Here is a 20,363-nt window from a genome sequence, read left to right as displayed (position 1 = left end):
GGATCGTACCTTGCTGGTCAAACCGGTCAACGATCTTCGATTAGGATTCCCATCGTGGAAGATGATTACCCCTACTGTGATTAATGTCCCTCGTCTTGCATACACGTACAACTTTTAAACTCCAACTAAATTTTAATGGTTTGAAAATGGTTGTTAGATAATATATTCTGTAAAGTTTTTCAATTTTGCTTGCGGAAACTTCCCAGGATTGTCACGGGTTGCTGCTTCAGCGCCCTCCCTTTTCAGGTGCTTCCTTACTGGCGAACTTTACGACAAGTGAAAAACTGATAGTATTTTAAATCAAAGTTCACACAAATAAAGATTAAACAGATTCCCTGTCCATCAATGCGTAGCATCCTCTTGATGTCCTGATCATGTTGATTGGATTGATATTTGTACATTTAATTAGAAAATAGTTTCCAGTACTTCAAATTCGCTCAGTCATTTCCTTCTTGACCTTATTTTCTTTCAGCTTAGCAGACGAACACCTTTCGACAATCTGGTCCACAATCATCGCCTTAGGTTTGAGATACTCACAATGCTTAACCTACGAAATCCGTAAAACATTTCCTTCGAAAAAAATCTAAATTGAAAATAAAATCCATGAACTACTGCAATGCACTCCAATGAACGCAAATAAATCTTTTTCCCTAAAGTGCAATTTCGACCTCTCTTATGTGCTTTTCTCGTTACATTTTATAATACACGAGAAAGGCTCCATCACCGCTAGGTGAATCATTCTGGGTTTTTCTTCTTCTTTCTTTCTTTTCCTGTCATCATTCTTCCTTCTTTTTTTCTTCTCCCTTTTTTCCTATTTTCTTCTTATTTTCCATATTTCTTCTTCCAGCTTGCTTCTTCCTTCTTTTCTTGTTCTTCTTCCTTCTTTCGTATTCCTTCTTTTCTTATTTCCTCTTCCTTCCTTCCTTTAGCTTTCTACTTCCTTTTCCTACTTTCTTCTTCATTTTCCTTCTTCTTTCTTCCTCCTTTCACTTCCTTCTTTTGTTATCCTTTTTCCTGTTTCTTTCTTCTTCTTAGATTATTTCTTCTTCCTTTCTACTTATTATTCCTTGATTCTTTCTTCTTTCTTCTTCCTCCTTCCTACTTCTTTGATCATTTTTCATTCAGATATGATCTTGCTTCGTATTGCTTGCTACTCGCTATCTCACTTATCACTTGTCACCTATCACAGCGATTCTCAACCTTTTTATTGGGAGGTACCCCTTCGAACTTTTGCGGTCATTGAGGTACCCCCTATTTTTATCGCCATAATGAAAATAAGAGTGACAAATAATATTTATGAAAAACGATCCTGGAAACTAACGGGATATGTGGCTCTCCATTATTCACATAGTTCTATCAATATATTTGTTTACAATTTCTGGTTTTTCGTGAAACTTTCCAATTCAAATTGTATTTATACATCAAGCTTCCTACAAGACTTTGAAGATCCGAGCCTTTTGAAAGGAAGCTTCCGAGCCTCTTGAAAAGAGGCTTCAAAGCCTCTTGAAAAGAGGCTTCCAAGCCTCTTGAAAAGAGCCTTCCAAGCCTCTTAAAAGGAGGCTTCCGAGCCTCTTAAAAAAGACTTCTGAGCTTCTTGAAAGGAGGCTTCCGAGCCTCTTGGAAGGAGGCTTCCGAGCCTCTTGGAAGGAGGCTTCCGAGCCTCTTGAAAGGAGGCTTCCGAGCCTCTTGAAAGGACGCTTCCGAGCCTCTTGAAAGGAGGCTTCCGAGCCTCTTGGAAGGAGGTTTCCGAGCCTCTTGGAAGAAGGCTTCCGAGCCTCTTGAAAGGAGGCTTCCGAGCCTCTTGAAAGGAGTCTTCCGAGCCTCTTGGAAGGAGGCTTCCGAGCCTCTTGGAAGGAGGCTTCCGAGCCTCTTGGAAGGAGGCTTCCGAGCCTCTTGGAAGGAGGCTTGTGAGCCTCTTGAAAGGAGGCTTCCAGGCCTCTTGGAAGGTGGCTTCCGGGCCTCTTGGAAGGAGGCTTCCAGGCCTCTTGAAAGGAGGCCTTCCGGAAGCCTCTTGAAAGGACGCTTCCTGAGCCTCTTGAAAGGAGGCTTCTGGAGCCTCTTGAAAGGAGGCTTCTGATCCTCTTGAAAGGAGGCTTGAGCCTCTTGAAAGGAGGCTTCCGGGCCTCTTGAAAGGAGGCTTCCGAGCCTCTCGAAAGGAGGCTTCGAGCCTCTTGAAAGGAGGCTTCGAGCCTCTTGAAAGGAGGCTTCCAGCCTCTTGAAAGGGAGGCTTCCTGAGCCTCTTGAAAGGAGGCTTGAGCCTCTTGGAAGGAGGCTTCCTGAGCTTCTGAAAGGAGGCTTCCGAGCTTCTTGAAAGGAGGCTTCCGAGCCTCTTGAAAGGAGGCTTCCGAGCCTCTTGAAGGAGGCTTCCAGGCCTCTTGAAAGGAGGCTTCCAGCCTCTTGAAAGGAGGCTCTGAGCCTCTTGAAAGGAGGCTTCTGAGCCTCTTGAAAGGAGGCTTCTGAGCCTCTTGAAAGGAGGCTTCCGAGCCTCTTGAAAGGAGGCTCTGAGCCTCTTGAAAGGAGGCTTGAGCCTCTTGAAGGAGGCTCTGAGCCTCTTGAAAGGAGGCTTGAGCCTCTTGAAGGAGGCTGGGCCTCTTGAAAGGAGGCTTCTGAGCCTCTTGAAAGGAGGCTTCCTGAGCCTCTTGAAAGGAGGCCTGAGCCTCTTGAAAGGAGGCTTCCGAGCCTCTTGAAAGGAGGCTTCCAGCCTCTTGAAAGGAGGCTTCCGAGCCTCTTGAAAGGAGGCTTCTGAGCCTCTTGAAAGGAGGCTTCCGAGCCTCTTGAAAGGAGGCCTGAGCCTCTTGAAAGGAGGCTGAGCCTCTTGAAAGGAGGCTTCTGAGCCTCTTGAAAGGAGGCTTCCTGAGCCTCTTGAAAGGAGGCTTCCTGAGGCCTCTTGAAAGGAGGCTTCCTGAGCCTCTTGAAAGGAGGCCTGGGCCTCTTGAAAGGAGGCTTGAGGCCTCTTGAAAGGAGGATTCTGAGCCTCTTGAAAGGAGGCTTCGAGACTCTTGAAAGGAGGCTTCCGAGACTCTTGAAAGGAGGCTTCCAGGCTTCTTGAAAGGAGGCTTCCAGGCCTCTTGAAAGGAGGCTTCTGAGCCTCTTGAAAGGAGGCTTCTGAGCCTCTTGAAAGGAGGCTTCTGAGCCTCTTGAAGGAGGCTTCCGAGCCTCTTGAAAGGAGGCTTCCAGGCCTCTTGAAAGGAGGCTTGAGCCTCTTGAAAGGACGCTTCCGAGCCTCTTGAAAGGAGGCTTCCGAGCCTCTTGGAAGGAGGTTTCCGAGCCTCTTGGAAGAAGGCTTCCGAGCCTCTTGAAAGGAGGCTTCCGAGCCTCTTGAAAGGAGTCTTCCGAGCCTCTTGGAAGGAGGCTTCCGAGCCTCTTGGAAGGAGGCTTCCGAGCCTCTTGGAAGGAGGCTTCCGAGCCTCTTGGAAGGAGGCTTCCGAGCCTCTTGGAAGGAGGCTTCCGAGCCTCTTGGAAGGAGGCTTCCGAGCCTCTTGGAAGGTGGCTTCCGAGCCTCTTGGAAGGAGGCTTCCGAGCCTCTTGAAAGGAGGCTTCCGAGCCTCTTGAAAGGAGGCTTCCGAGCCTCTTGAAAGGAGGCTTCCGAGCCTCTTGAAAGGAGGCTTCCGAGCCTCTTGAAAGGAGGCTGAACCTCTAGAATGGAGACTTCCGGGCCTCTTGAAAGGAGGCTGGGCCTCTTGAAGGAGGCTTCTGAGCCTCTTGAAAGGAGGCTTCCAGGCCTCTTGAAAGGAGGCTTCCGAGCCTCTTGAAAGGAGGCTTGAGCCTCTTGAAAGGAGGCTTCCTGAGCCTCTTGAAAGGAGGCTTCCTGAGCCTCTTGAAAGGAGGCTTCTGAGCCTCTTGAAAGGAGGCTTGAGCCTCTGAAAGGAGGCTTCTGAGCCTCTTGAAGGAGGCTTCCGAGCTCTTGAAAGGAGGCTTCTGAGCCTCTTGAAAGGAGGCTTCCGAGCCTCTTGAAAGGAGGCTTCCTGAGCCTCTTGAAAGGAGGCTTCCTGAGCCTCTTGAAAGGAGGCTTCCTGAGGCCTCTTGAAAGGAGGCTTCCGAGCCTCTTGAAAGGAGGCTTCCGAGCCGCTTGAAAGAAGGCTTCTGAGCCTCTTGAAGGAGGCTTCCAGGCCTCTTGAAAGGAGGCTTCCAGGCCTCTTGAAAGGAGGCTTCCTGAGCCTCTTGAAAGGAGGCTTCCGAGCCTCTTGAAAGGAGCCTTCCGAGCCTCTTGAAAGGAGGCTTCCGAGCCTCTTGAAAGGAGGCTTTCGAGCCTCTTGAAAGGAGCCTTCCGAGCCTCTTGAAGGGAGGCTTCCGAGCCTCTTGAAAGGAGGCTTCCGAGACTCTTGAAAGGAGGCTTCCGAGACTCTTGAAAGGAGGCTTCCGAGACTCTTGAAAGGAGGCTTTCGAGACTCTTAGGAGACTTCTGGGCCTCTTGAAAGGAGGCTTCCGAGCCTCTTGAAAGGAGGCGGCCTCTTGAAAGGAGGCTTCCGAGCCTCTTGAAAGGAGGCTTCCGAGCCTCTTGAAAGGAGGCTTCCGAGCCTCTTGAAAGGAGGCTTCCGAGCCTCTTGAAAGGAGGCTTCCGAGCCTCTTGAAAGGAGGCTTCCGAGCCTCTTGACACGATTTTGTCACTCCCCGATTTGTTTACCTCCGATTTTATCACGTTTTCGACTCGATTTTGTCACCCAAAAAAACTGAATTTTTTTTTTTGTCTTTTTTTAAGAGACTTGCAGCCCGAGGCTGGCTCGTCTCTGAACTGAAAATTTTAATTATTCTTTATATTCTCGTAAATAATTCAGCAATCAACAATGATTTTCATGAAATATATTTCACCTCCAGTGGTTTGTTATTACCTGTTGAATACCTGTTAAGGGTTGTGTAATCTTTCCGTCAAGAACTAACGGGAGCTGTTCACGCATTTTGCCTTTCCAAGTCATAAACTATATCATACTTGTAAAATCATTGAAAAATCGATTTTTTTTTTCGATTTTGTTACATTACCTATTTTATCACACCGAAATTCATCAGAGGGGTGATAAATTCGGGATATTACTGTATAAATTGGCATTTTTTAAATCAAAAATTGCAAATATAAATAAATCAAATTTTTCCATTAAAAAAATATAAGCAATAAACAATTACAAAATTTTCCACAAAACAAATATTTTTTCTATATTTTTATGGAAAATTCTTCTTTTATAATTGCAATTTTTGCTTTTAAAAGTGCTAATTTATATTTGTTTCGTGGAAAATTCTTGATTGTTTATGGAAATTTTGCATTATTTAGGGAAATTTTATATTCATTTTTTGCTTTATCAGGGCTTCTTTATTGGCAATTTTTTATTATTTTTTATGAAATTTTTTAAATTTTTAATGGGATTTTTATTTTGCTGCCAGAAGGAACCAAATACCCATGTGCCTTATTCCGAACAAATGCGAAAAAGTAATGGAATAAGTTCAACTATTCGGCCAAATAGCGTTCGGGCAAATGACCCTGTGGAAATTGAGAAAAATTTTACTAGTAAGTTTAGATGAATCCCCCGTGGATGTAAAGAAGAAGAATTTCCCGTGGACATTCTAAACAATTTGTAATGGAAATTCAATAGATCTTCTCTTCAAAAGAGTTATTCTCGGGAACTAAAAAAACATTTCTTGTTAGTTTTATTTTAATCTTTCTTCCAATTTCTTCAACGGTTTTCCGTTTAAGCAAATACAGGTCCAACTCGTTTAAACAACTGTGGCCCAACTCCATTAAGTGATTAGCGCTCAATTGGGCTTGTAGTTTGAATTGAGAATCAACTCGTCACCATTAGCATGTGATTGCTAACAGGCTCCCCAAAAAAGGGTATCCCACCGCCAGAATAGAGATCAAAAATCAATTTCCAATTAGTCGTAATTAGCACTCTCACCGCACTTGGCGACCACCAAGGCAGAACGGAGATCAAGATCTAGCACGGCCTCCTTAGTGATTTATGGTATCTCGATACTAATACCATCATCGCACATTCTTCCGTTAAGGAACTCGCCCGGTGAAACCAGTCCCGTTCGCATCGCAGTAAGCGGCGATCGCGATTAAAGCAAGCGAAAAAAAAATCGCTATAATCGTCGCCTACCAAGTTTGGAGCGAACCCACTTCTCGGCGCAAACTTCGACGACGGCCACGAGTACGAGCCTGACAGTAAAGTGCGTATTTAAATTCAAATACTGTTATTTCATTTTGATTGATCGGCCGGATCGATCGCTATCCGATCTACCGCCGGCCGGCCGCGAGACGGATGATGATTTCAGCTCCGAAAGCCAAGGGAAAAAACGATACTTTTGTACGTCCACGCGCGACCTTCCGGGAAAGGAATGTACCGTGCCGTACGTACGGGCCCGCTTGCATGAGCTCAGTCAGAGTCAGTACTCGGTACCCTACCGTGCCGACAGCAACTGTGTGCTTTCAATTTGGTTGGCATTTATGGGGCGGGGGAGGTCAGTTCTGCGGGCGTATAAGGAGCTGTGACTGCCACCGCACAGCTGAGATCACCTCCCGATATGTGATGTACAGCACCTTTCGATGATTTAACCAGTCGAGAGGACTATGGGTAATGGTTTGGGGCTGTATCGACTTTTTGACACATTTTCCTCCGAAATGGTGAGAAGTGGTCTCTTCAAGTTCTGTTTCATACAGTTAGTGAACTTTTTTTACTCATTACTGGGAAAGGCTTTCGAAGATGGAAGCAATACAGGTTGGATGAGCTATTTGTTATGAGTTAGAGATGAGGTCATTTAAAGGAAATACTTGAACTATGTAATAGGCCCTGCCTTCGGGCTATTCTTAAGACACGTGGCTATTGCTGTAGGCTTGTGAATTGAGCTATTTTGTGATTTGACCGAACTACATAGGAGTGGTCATATACATTGAACCTGGGACGGAAGAATTGCGAAAACATCATTGTGCTGAAGCCCGATTATCCACGAAGGACATTCAGTGTCAAAAGCTTAGGACATGTTCAGTTCTTCAGCTAATGTGACAACCCCTAAGAACCTAAGAGCCAGAACCGCACAAAACAACCGCAAATCTCGGAATGTCAACCGCAATCTCGTGAGTGAGTTTCAACTCCCGCAGTTGCATATATGGTTGCATGAAAACGCCGCACTTCGCAAATAATTCGCACAGAATTTAGTTGGCAAGGACAAACCTCAATCATTGTGGCATCGCAAACGGAGCTTTTGGTTTCGGGTCGGACGATTAAGACGCCAGGCAGCCGTAGGGTGTTATTCCGCGACGATTGGTGGCACGGATTGTGCATATGGTATATGAATGGTTAGTGAGCATGCATCGAACGCAAATTTTCCGCCGAACCGCCGTGTCGCACCCACTTTCAGCAGTTTTTGCAAACCAAACAATACATGCATGGGGCGCGCGCGTTAGTTCGAGTATGGCATACAGTCAGTGGCGTGGTGGTTGCATTTTTATAGCTCCATTGAGCCGGTGCGGAATTGTGCCTCGCGCGACGAGGGCTGTGAGCCGGCGCCTTCATGGCTTTTAATTAAACCGTTCCGCAGGATTTCCGAGGAAGTGGCTGTGCCCATGGTGGCTGCTAACAAGAATAACGACAACAGAAGAACAAAACAGCAATTTATACGGACAATTAGAATGCACTTGACACTAATTACCGCCGGGAATTGAGCGTTGTGCTGTGGTTTATTTTTCTGCAAGCGTTTTGGGGCACTAGAGTGGTAGATGGATTGAAGTGGAATTTTATCCTACATCAACTGAAAGGGTTGCATTTCAGTATAGCGCCAGCGCGCAGATGACAATGAGATATGGTTATTGTGTCATCGCGTTGAATGAATAAACAGTTGAGCCTTGGAGGAAGACATGTGAGGATCATAAATTTTCTGGGGCTCGGACCTGTTTGATGGGACACACAGATTTTCTACGAACAATGATGAGTAGGGTAATTCAACGTGACTGTTGGGCTCTGAACCGATTCACCTTCGATGTTAATGGATTTGATTCCTCAGAGCCAACATTGAGCAGAGACTATGGCGAAGACTGCTAGCAACGATCGGCACTAAATTGCACTATTCGCCTATTCTGGCGTATCCTAGCCTCGGTGTATGATTCAGGTTCTTCCACGAATTGAATAACACATATGATTGAGTGAGACACTACATCACTAGTAAACACAATATTTATTCCGGACTTAAGAATTTTACTGCACTACATATACTTAGAATTAATACAAAATCAACGCGCGTTGCGGCCTGGCCGCGGCAATGTGCTATACCCGACGACCGATAGGAAACTAAACTCTCCAGACAATTCTCTCCTCTATTATCTTGGTACCTATCTATCTGGTCAGTTGGGTTGACCTAATCAAGGATCTCTTCTCACATCATCTCTCACTACAATCTCTTTTTACATATACCTAATGCTATTCCCTTCATTATTATATAAGCCCAAACCAGTGCCAGCGTAGCTGATGACGATCGTAGAGGATTTAGGTGTTTGAGAACAATGAACCAGACGTAAACAAACTGCAGGCTGGACATCGCTGCGCTGACCGTTCGCCGGTAACAATTCAGGGTTGTAGTTGGGTGGGTATTTCGATCCAACAGTGACCTTCGAATTTTTATCGAACGGCTGCAGAATGATAATGAGCTTTAGGTGTGATAAAGCCTCGTTCAGTGATATCGATATCTTGAAGTTAATTATGGCAAATAACAATGAAGGGATTGATGAAAGGACCGCACGTGACATTCAGGGATTCAATTTGGCGCAACAAATGACTTTATCAAGGTAAAAATGAATAAAACAGTACTGGCTTAGAGTATCAACGATGTCTGCACCTTCTGGATTGCAATTGCTAATTTGTTAATAACTTTTTTGACGTAGAACTACGTCTGTCTTTTCTATATTGGGGTACACTTTACGATTGCAAAAAATCGAAAAACGTCACGAAAATATGATAGACTTTGATCGTTAATATCTCAGCCGTTTCTTGATGGATTTTCAATTTTCTTGGACCATTCGATCAAGGAAGAGTCAACGCTTTATTCCCGATGTACACTGAAGTCGTTTTTTACGCGGTTTATTTTTACACGAATCGCTTTTTACGCATTTTTTTCACTAGAATTTCGGGATAAACGCGGTTCATTTAGACATATTTTGGAATTTATGCGGTTTATTACATTGTTTTAGTTTACGCGGCCCATATCCTCCGCGTAAAAGCTGACTCCAGTGTGTTACAATATTTATGTATGATTATTTACTACTGAACACTTGCTAACAGTTTAGCAATCGGTTTTGGTGAATCAGTCAATCTCGTAAGTGCATTGCAAGCTTCTTCTTCCATGGCACTACATTTCAACTGCAACTTGGCCTGCTTTTCAACTTAGTGATCTTTTAGCATTAGGAAAATAAGTTCAAAAGTAGCATTTACCAATGCAATGCTTCGAATCGAGATACAAATATCGAACGACTTTTACTCTCTAGCGAGTTTTTATCAATTGATAATTTGGATATGTGATCGCTTGAGAGTATTGTTCATCCTCGATTATTTGAAAATTTTATTTTTATCATCCTTTTCAAATTTTGGTCTAAAAATTATATACATCACTAGGGTTCGTAATGCTCACTCAATCTCAGCAGATAATCACGAAAACTGCCACGTAGTTCTACGTCACCTTTGCGTACAACCCGATTGGGCTGCACCTTTGAGTTTTTTTATAATGATTTAGTGATTTATATTTTAGTTGTAATTAATATGTAATGCTTAAAGGATCCTAGAACATTGTCAAACAAATAATTATTCTAAATCCAAAGTGTGAGGCACGAGAACAAAATTTAAAAAATGTCACGGAATGTCATGCCATTAATGTTAATTGACACAAATTCGGCACATACGCCACCAATTTCAGATTTATATAGAGTAATGGCCTATTATTAAAAGTTCTAGGATCCTTCAAAGGCTACTTGTTTATAAAAAAAAACACAATTGTAAATAGACCTGTGCGCCGGTCATATAATCGGCGGCGGCGGTGTAGTGGTCACTTTTACCCCGGCGGCGGCGGCGCGCCGTTGGCTTTTATCGGCGACGGCGGCAGCGGCGTGAACCGGCGTGGATGAAAAAATCAATGGCAAAAAAAATCAATTTTAACGCAGATTTGTGAATTCACGTGGTTTTGATTCACACCGTACGAATCGCCCGTATGAAAATCGACTTCAGTGGATTAAAATTGAAATATTCTGTGTTTGTCGATCATCAAACAGCACATTCCATAGTAAATTACCAGCGACACTATTTAGTACCTGATCTCAAAATGTTATTCAAATTAAAAACTATTTTATTATTCTCAGATTTTGATGAATCAAAATGTAACAACGAATCCTGCTTCACTTTTCGTAACCCTTGAGCAGTATTGAGAATTAAACTTCGCTGTCAAAGGACTAATTTGTTTTTTTTTTCCAAATGTTTTCCCAATTCAGGATTTTGATAAACACCAGTCGATTTACTTCTCAATATATCTAAATTTCAGAAAAATTCTAACTACTATTCTTTGATTTACATATACAATTGGGCAATGTTTGAGCGGCTGGGTATCTAGTATATTTAGATAATTTGCAATGCTACTTCGTTCACCTGCTGTGACCCTTAGATCCTGGAAGGGCATTCATGATGGAGTCCACTAATGACAACTACAATGGACAGTTTACTCCCCACCTCGCGTTTTTGTATGCCCAAATCTCAATAGATGATCAACATAACTAACATGAGCTCTGGCTGAATAAGACTTGGGCACGATGACCAACCAAATTGAATATTTTCCTCAAAAGTTGGTAAAACATGCCAAAAAAAGTTCTTCGTGGAGTTCCTGAAGGGATTTCCGGAGGAAACTTCGATTTTTTTCTAAGTTTCATTAGAAATTCCTTTGTAAAACCCTATAAGAAATTTTGCGGAAACTCTATGCAGGCATTTTTTCAAAAGCCATTAAGGTTCTCGTTGGGAAATTCCTTTAGTAAAACCACAGGTAAAACCGTAAAATATTATTTCAGGATATCATTCGGAAATTAGTTTCCGAAAGAGTATAAATAGTTTCCGAAAAAATTCCTAAAACAATTTCCGAAGAAATTGAAAAAATCTTCGAAGGGGTTCAGAAAGCATTCTCCGAGAGAATAGCTAAAAGAGTTTATGAAGACATATCTTGCAAAATTTTTGAAGGAATTTTCGAAAGAACTCAGTGTAAGATTCACTATTGATCCCACGACTCACTTCCCACAAATCATACCAAGAAAATACCTTGCTTAATGCAGCTCGTTTATTCGTCATAAGGAACAAAGGTTTGGGCACGCAGGCCTTGCTTATTATATGTATAGATATTTTATAATTTTGCCCGGAAGCACCGACTTTAAAAATAGTTTACATTAGGGAACCGAAGGAATTCCCGCAGAAAAATCAGAAAGTTACCAAAGAATTTTCAAAGGATTACCCGTAGAAATTCCCAAGGAATTGTTTAAGGTAGTTCTGAAAGTATTCCTATGGGAATTTCAGGAAAAGTTGTCAAAGAACTTGCTAAGGAACCCCTAGAGGAATTTCTATAAAATTTCCAACGTTTTTTTTTCGAAGGAATTCCTAAAATAATCCTCCGTATTAATTTCCGAAGAAATTCCTAAGCAAACTTTCAATGACTAAACATATTTCCGAAGGAATCTGTAAATGAATTTCTGGAGGAATTTTTGGAGGAATTCTAAAATATTTACGGTCGATAATTCAAAAGGAATTTGCGAATGATTTTCGGAAGAGAGAATTTCTAAAGGATTTTATGAAGCAATTCCTAAAGCAATTTCCTAAGAAGTTTTCAAAGGAATTTCCAAAAGAACAAACCTTAACGAATTTTCTAAGGTTTTCTTAAACAAAGGAATACGTGGAGGAAATTCTGACGTAATCCCGAAGTAAATTTTAAGAAACATCCGAAAGAATTTTCGAAGAACTTTTTGGAATTCGTTTACGGAGGAGTTTTTGTAGCACTTTTTGAGGCAATTTCCTAAGGAATTCTTGTGCGAATCTTCAAAGGAATCTCTGGAGGAAATTGCGAATAAATTACTGAGTAACTAGGAATTACATCAGAAAAACCAGTAGGCATTTTCTCTGAAATTCTATTAGGATTTTCTCCGTAATTTCCTTTGAGAATTCCTTCGGAAATTCCATCATAAAATCCTTCAAAAATTCCTTTATCAATTCTTCTGGAAATTCCTTTAGGAATTCTTTAGGGAAGTATTTTACCTTCAAAAAATCTTTTAGAAGTTCCTTTAGGAATTATTTTCGAAAATCCATTCAGGTAGTCCATTCAGGCTCTTTTGATAATCCCTTTAAAAGTTTATTTGGAAATTAATGCACTAAACCCAACACAAATTTCTTTAAAAACGCCTTCAAAAACTTATTTGTGAATTCCTTCAGAATTTTATTTCTTAAATAACAAAAAAAAAATACTGCTCGAAATTCATTCGGATATTCCTCCAGGGACTTCTTTAAAAGATTATTCGTAAAACCTACAAGGCCTTCGGAGATTTCTCCAGATTTTTTTTTCGGAAGATCTTCCAGGAAATCCTTTGAAATTTATTGAAAATGAAATTGCTTGCGACGTAGTTACTTAATGAATTTAAAAAAAAAAATCCAAAAATAAACAACAAACAAACAAATACTTTAGGAAAGATGAAGGCATTTTTTAAGAAATCCCTGCAGGAAGTACCGGAAGCATTCCCGAAGAATGTTTTAAAGGAGTTGCTGGAAAAAGTTCTGAAGAAATTCCTTAGGTAAAATTTGAATGAATTCCTTATAGATATCTAGAAGAACTTTTTCCAGCGATTCATTAAATAAGTGCCGAAACAATTTCAAAAGTTAAATATCTTGGCTGTGCATATGCACAGCATATGTTTCGAAATGGACAAATTGATATGAAATTTGTGAAAAAGTATCCACGTGTCTTGGAGGGACTCGAACCCTCAACCTCCTACTCTCTAGATAGGCGTGATAACCCCTACACAACAAGACCACTTAAAGGTCTCGTTTGCGGAAAAGCCATCAGAATCCGATGGTGGAACAAAAAAATCGGTAAAGCATTCACAGTTGTGATTTAATTATTTTGCTAAATCAGTTTGCCTTATAAGCCAACTAAAAAAGTCAAAATAACTAGTGTGCAACTGGACTTGAAATTTCTTAACTGCAATAATTTTCCTGCACCAATGCAAGATCCTTCAAGAATGGGGACGCTTTGGGCATGTATCCAGGCCCCACAACAAACCTATTTTGCGAGTCACCTACAAGTTTAGGTACCCGATTAAATGAGGCCTTGGTTTAACGCATTCCAAAGATCAGTTTAACAATTTATGTATTATTGTACTAGATAAATCCTCATTCAAACTCTCAAACTAATCAACAAACCTATTAATTAACCAAGACAATATATGTCACTACACCGACTTAGGGACACCATCGCTTGAGGTAGATTTGAAATTGAATTTTGACGAGATCCACCTTAACAACATTTATGAACTTCCATAAGACTAGTTTAGTACTATTCCAATTAACTCTACCACGCTGTATTTCTTCACAGATACGTATTTCGATCTCAATTATTAGGCCGAGACACTGAATCTCGTGCTTGGCTCGACTCGACTTAAGTTAATTGTTTTTTTTTTGTATATTGCGATTAGTCACCTGGCCAAATTATGATCGGCGGCGCGCCGACCCAAAATCGTCGGCGGCGGCGGCGCGAATAAAACCACCGGCGGCGTCAGCGTGGCGCGGCGGCGCACAGGTCTAATTGTTATTTAACTTGCAAAAAGCTAGACCAATGATATCGAAATTACATTTCCCATCACTGATAACACCAACAAAATTGTACATTTTTTCGCTCCCTTTAACCATTTTTAATGTACTCAATAGATTCAGATTTTTCTGTAACACGTCAAAGAATGGATCTTGCAGGATGCATCATATTTATTTTATAAGATATAAGAATTTATGAAATTCAATCCTTGTTCTAGAAATGAGAAGCTATAATTCAGCTTTGCAGAGTAGAGTAACCAAATTTCTATGAAAATTTGTGTTGATGTGTGAACTCCGGAAAGTAAAAAAAACTAGGCCGAAATGTTGCTGGAGGATATATTCACGGATATGTAAAAAAGACGCGCGTTTGTGAACTCGATGATTGCAAAACTATATTTCATTTTAAAAGAAAAAAAAGCGGTTTTAACAAGGACTACCCTCGGAAGTCCATCAGAACCAGGGAAGCACACCAACACTCGTCTAAAATGGCCGATATTGGACACGAATTCATACATGCAGCAATTTGCGATAGAACTGTACTCAATTCTTCGAAGGTATATCTATAATTAGCACCTAGCTTGGCCAAGAATCCTTTTGCCACCTTCAAGGATGTTATCGATCATTTAGTAATCTACGTTCGATCACTTAGTAGTTTATCAATAACTCATTCCAGAGGCTAAATTTCAAAATGTGTTGTATGGTGGACTTCTAGTGCGAAGGTTTTTCTACAACTCTGCCAAACAGGTCGATGCTTGAATTCAACTTATAACGGAGCTATAGCGCTAGTAGCGCCCTCCTTAGTCGTGCGGTAAGACGCGCGGCTACAAAGCAAGACCATTCTGAGGGTGGCTGGGTTCGATTCCCGTAGCCGGTCTAGGCAATTTTCGGATTGGAAATTGTTTCGGGTTCCCTGGGCATAGAAGTATCATCGTGTTAGCCTCATGATATACGAATGCAAAAATGGTAACCTGGCTTAGAAACCTCGCAGTTAATAACTGTGGAAGTGCTTAATGAACACAAAGCTGCGAGGCGGCTCTGTCCCAGTGTGGGGATGTAATGCCAATAAGAAGAAGAAGAAGAAGATAGCGCTAGTAGCAGAAACTTATACTAAATGATAACAAAATTCCAATCAGTATAGGTTACTACTACTGGAGATATAGCTCCGTTATTGGTAAAATTCTTACAATGAACTGTTAGGCAGAGTTGTAGATTGTAGAAGTCCAAAATACAAAACATTTTGAAATTTAGCCTCTGAAATGAGTTATTGACGAACTACTAAGTGATCGAACGCAGATTACTAAATGATCTATAACATCCTTGGCCACCTTTATCGAGGCTTCCTACAAACCTGGTGGTGAGGGGAGCAAGCTGGTATAAACGACCATTCTACCTGGCGGTTTGACAAATAAACCTTTAGCACGGCACTTTGCTCAAGGTTGTCAATGTGTTGATATAGCTCCTTAAGTTCCCTTGCCGATGCCCGTAGGTTGGTGGCGTTGTCGGGGTACATTTTGTTAGGTATTCCATATCGACAGCAGTCTTGCGTAGTCGACGCCAGTTAGAGCAAAAGGAGGCAGAGGTTTTAAACGGTCCAGTGGTAGCTGGCCCATTTTTTGGTTTATATTGACCGGTTTTGCTCGACTGCATACCACACAATCGCAATAAACTTTATGTGCTGCACTGCATGCGTGAACAATCCAATACTTCTTCCTCGAAGCATTCAACAACAAGTGCGGCCCACAGTGTAGCTCGTTGTTGTGCTCTTCTAAGAAAATCAACGACTTTATTTTTGAGTGCTTGGGCAGCAAAATCTGATGCTTGTTTTCGTAGCTCAATTCCGAATACTGCAGCCTACCGCACATCCTCACAAGCCCATTATCATCTAAAAATGGATGAAATTGATAAAGAGAACTGTTTCGAGAGGCAGGCAGATTATTTCTCAGACGACCCATTTCACCCGAGGAATGTTGGGCTTGTGTGTGTCGCAGATACACTGTCAAAGCGAAAGTGATTTCATCGGGGGAAAGTCGTGGGTTGCAACGGAACTCAGGGTGACTAATACGAAGTATTCGGGCTGTGATTCGTAACAGTAGCTTCAGGTTTGGATAATACCTTGACATCATATCTTCCAGGAAATTGTTCTCATACACAGCTATACAAGTCACCGCTGGGATAGAGCGATGTTCTCTGCCAATTTGACGTCGTTCATTAGTGTCAAGCGTGCACTCCGTGCTTGACATTTCATTCCCTTCTGGATTCCAATCGGGTCCAAACCACCACAACGAGTTTTGAAATAATTGATCGGGGAACGACCCTCGAGAGATTAAATCTGCAGGATTATTATTGGTAGCGACGTGGAACCAGTTGACAGCGGGTAGATGGGAGCATATTTCAGCAACGCGATTCGCTACAAATATCTTCCACTTGGGAGCACCCCCTGAAAGCCATGCCAGAACGACTTTGGAATCCGAAAAGGCTCGCACTTCGTGAAATTTTAGCTTGAATAGGGCCGTGCTCACGTTGGCTATTAAACGTGCAAGAATCACTGCAGCACATAACTCCAGACGGGGAATGGTTTATCTGCCGTTGCCGATTGGCGCTAGCTTCGACTTCGCACAAAGCAGATGTGGTGAAGTATCGCCGTTGTCGTTCACTGCACGAATGTAAACACACGCGCCCATTGCCACCTTGGATGCACCGCAGTTGCCGTGTTTTGCCTTGACGATTGCTGGAGAAAGTAGGCCTAACGGATCAAAAAGGCTGGCAATTTGTGACAGAATGATGCGCTTTGTAGGCTGAAGGATCTCGTTAAGTTGGAAGCAGAGCTGGCACTCGTCACTGCACGGCTGCCAATGCATTCCGAGGGCCTTGATAACGACACTCTTGGTTTCTGCAATACGGAATTTCACCTCAATATCAGCATCAGGAGCTCCATCCAACACTGGAGGGCAATTGGATGCCCACTTCCTCGGATGAAATCCGCCGTCCGCAAACATTTCGGTGAGCTGTTCTCTCAGTTTCTGCTCCTGTGAGAATGTCATCCACATAGATGCCTTTCTCCACCTTCTCGACTGCCACAGGATATTGCGATCTATATAATTCCATTAACTGCTGAACGCGCAGTGATGATGCGCATTTCGTGCCAAATGTAACGGCATTCAACCGGTATTCCTTAATTTTCTTGTCCTTATTTCATCACCACAAAATTTTGGGGATGTCACGATCGCTCTCATCCACCCAAATCATACGATACATCTGTTTCACATCCCCAATCAGGACGATTTGAGGAAATCGTTACAGAATATTGACCAATGAATCTTGTATAGTTGGTCCACACATGAGAACATCATTTAGTGAGAGTCCGGGGGTTGTTTTGGGGGATGCATCGAAAACAACCCGGCATCTCGTAGTAAACTACTCCCTTTAACAACACAGTGGTGAGGTAGATAAACGCCACTGGTTGGAGATTTAGCCTACGAGAGACATGTGTCCGAGATCTAGATACTCACGCATGAACTCGTGGTATTCGGTTTTCAGCTGTGGATTTCGCTCAAGGTTTCGCTCAATGTGGTTCAATCTTCTCTGAGCCATATGATAAAAATCTCCGAGATTATTCGTACTCAGTAGAAATCGAAGCCTAACTACGAATGTTCCTGACTCGTTGCGGACGGTGTTTTGAGAGAAATGACGTTCATAAATCTGCTCTTTTTCCGTGAGATGCTTCGTGGATATTAGACTGGCACAGAAAAGAAAAAGTTGTCTAATTCCACGGGGCACCCCCCAGGATTGTGTCTTTGGGTGAGAAAATCAATCTCTGAAAATTTCAGCTCAATCGCTTGTTGCATAAGCTGGCGCATTTGATTTGAAGTTTGTATGGGGATTTCAGCCAAAATGTATAGGAAAATACACCTCCGTCACTCATTCGATCTGGAAATTGGTTCTAATTGCTCGATTGACCTCAGAATTGCAAAAACGGCAGTTGGTATGCTACAGAATAATTTCACAGAACATTGTATGATGATTAAATGAACTTTTATATAGGTTTCGGCTGATGCGATTCGATCAAAAAACCCAAAAATACACAAATCAACTCATAATAAATCAGCCGAAAATTATATAAAAGTTCATTTAATCATCATGCAATGTTCTGTGTTTGCTGTTTTGTTGGTGCTTTAGCCCTCCAGTCTTAGTTGCTTTTTGTCCGTTTTGGTAGTTCTGCTCTACCCGCTAACCGGAAACTCGCAATATGCTCTTGTTATTGAACCGGCCGGCTACTACCCAAAACCAAATATCGGAATCAATAGATAGTGAGAACCCAGCACATTTACCGGATCGAACCAGTGAGCAAACTTCAATGCTCCCGGAACTCTCCCACGTGCAAAACACAAATAGTAGCCCTGGGTCGCTCGCATTTTCTCCAACTGTGAGAAACCCGCACCAGTGGCTCCGCTACATTTACTGGATCGAACCAGTGAGCAAACTTGCTCCCGGGAAACTCCCCCGTGCAAATAAAAAAAACAGTAGCCCTGGGTGGCTCGAGTTTTCTCCCACAGTGGGAAACAGAAACCAGCACCAGTGGCTTCGTACTATTTTGCCGGATCGAACCAGTGAGCAAACTTGCTCCCGGAAAACTTCACCGTGCAAATCAAAAACAGTAGCTCTGGGTCGCTCGGGTTCTCTCCAACTGTGAGAAACCAGTCCCAGTGGCTCCGTATCGTTACGCATCTGTTTTTATTTGCCCAATAACTAATTTAACTGCAACTGCACTTGTGTGTGATGGGCGACAGTAACAGCAATATTAATTGAAATGGAAGGAGTAAAAAAATGCCACCTAGAAAAGGTGGCTCCTGGCAGGATCACCATTTGTGAAATTTGCATTGTGCTCCTACTGTAGCCCAGCACACATAACCTGCTTGCTTGGCAGTTCAAACACAAAAGAGGACGATTGTTTGTCGCTGAAAGCGATGCCTGCTCTGATGCGCATAAATCAGGGACGTATTGAAAGGTGCATAAATACTATGCGTTACGAAAATATGATGGAGTTATAAAGCACACTCTCACAGTAATATGTATTTGTTATGCATGCTCATTGCATTAAGTCCGTTTATTTGGTTTTGATCAATACATCTGAACGACTCACGTTGGTTCCTCCAGCAACAATATGCATCGTGTACACTGTACAGGAGTATAACTCCGACTCACACATTCTTCCTGGCTTCGTCCAACTTGATGACGGACAAGGACGCAGATAATGCCACCAGCATCTTTGCGATCTCTATTACCTTTCTACTTGTGATTCTATTATAATTATCACATTTACATAATACAGTACAGTCTTCTATCACTCCTTCTCTTTGTATAGTCCAGATGGCTAGCGCAAGGAGTAAAGATAGCTGAGGGGTAAAGTTCTAGGCTCTCACTCAGAGAGTCTGCGTTCGACGCTCGTTCGGCTCTAATTTTTGGGGGCAGCAGGGACCATGTCCAAGGGCTTGACGACCCCTCCCCAGTTGTCTGTGAGTCAGGGGGTTCTGCCTAGGAGGTGGTGGGGTTAATCGGGGGCTCTGTTAATTCCCTCCCAAAAACCACATATCCGCAAGCAAACCCTATCAAGCGACCGTTTGCCGCTTAAAGCATACAAGCCCCTAACCCCGAATTCCAAGGTGTCAGGCGACCCGTGCAGAAGGGATGAATGACCTGGGGGTGAAACAATTAGCCAGGTCGTTAATGGAGCCTGTGGAGGTTCCACAGAGCGAGGGCTGCTTCGGCGGTAAGCGGGTGGCAGTGGGTGGTACCCACACACTCCCAAGTGGTGCACATGTGGTGCAAGCGAATGGGAGTTGGGGGTATTACTCGTAATACCCCCACAGAGTGAGGGACCGAGTGTATGGGTGAGCACACAAGTAAGCCTCGAATGGTACGCATGGTCGGTAGTGTTAGAATGACTGAAGTCTGGTGAGGCCTGGCAGGAGTGTCTCCGAGTAACACACTTGTCACATATCAGTCACTGTGACTCATATGCGATCAAATTCAGTCACATTGGAGTTGCTGCAACCAAATCGATCTGAACTGTGCTACTAGCGTCGGGGGGCAGATACCTCTGCGGCACCTCAGAAGTAGGGGACACGAAAGTCTCGCTGCGTCTGGCAGGAGTGTCGGGGGGTTGATGCTTCTGCGGCACCTCAGAAATCGGAGACATGTAAGGTAAGTGGTGCCACCCCGTTGCAGGACGAGGAGACCACCACACTGGCTGAGGACTATCTGGGCTTCAAAATGTCAATAGGTGGGTGCTGCCTGCAAAGTACCTAACGGTGACCTATTGGCAGTATCAAAGCCTGGGTAGGTGAGTGTTAGGCACGCCTGACGTGCCGGGTGTTCCACGCCCAAGTGACTGAATGTCAGAAGAGTGGTGCACAAGTGGTGCAAGCGAATGGGACTGAATGTATGAGCGAGCACACAAGTCAGACTCGCACGTTACGTATGGTCAGACTTGCGGCTGAGGCAGTAGTGTGAGCCGGCAGCTAGATACAGATTGAGTTAAGTCTCGCTAGGCATGGCAGGAGTGTCGGG

This window comes from Armigeres subalbatus, chromosome 2 (genome assembly GCF_024139115.2).
Source record: "Armigeres subalbatus isolate Guangzhou_Male chromosome 2, GZ_Asu_2, whole genome shotgun sequence".
NCBI classification, from domain to species: Eukaryota; Metazoa; Arthropoda; class Insecta; order Diptera; family Culicidae; genus Armigeres; species Armigeres subalbatus.
The sequence above is the reverse complement of the archived record's forward strand: the minus strand, read 5'-3'. Positions refer to the sequence as shown.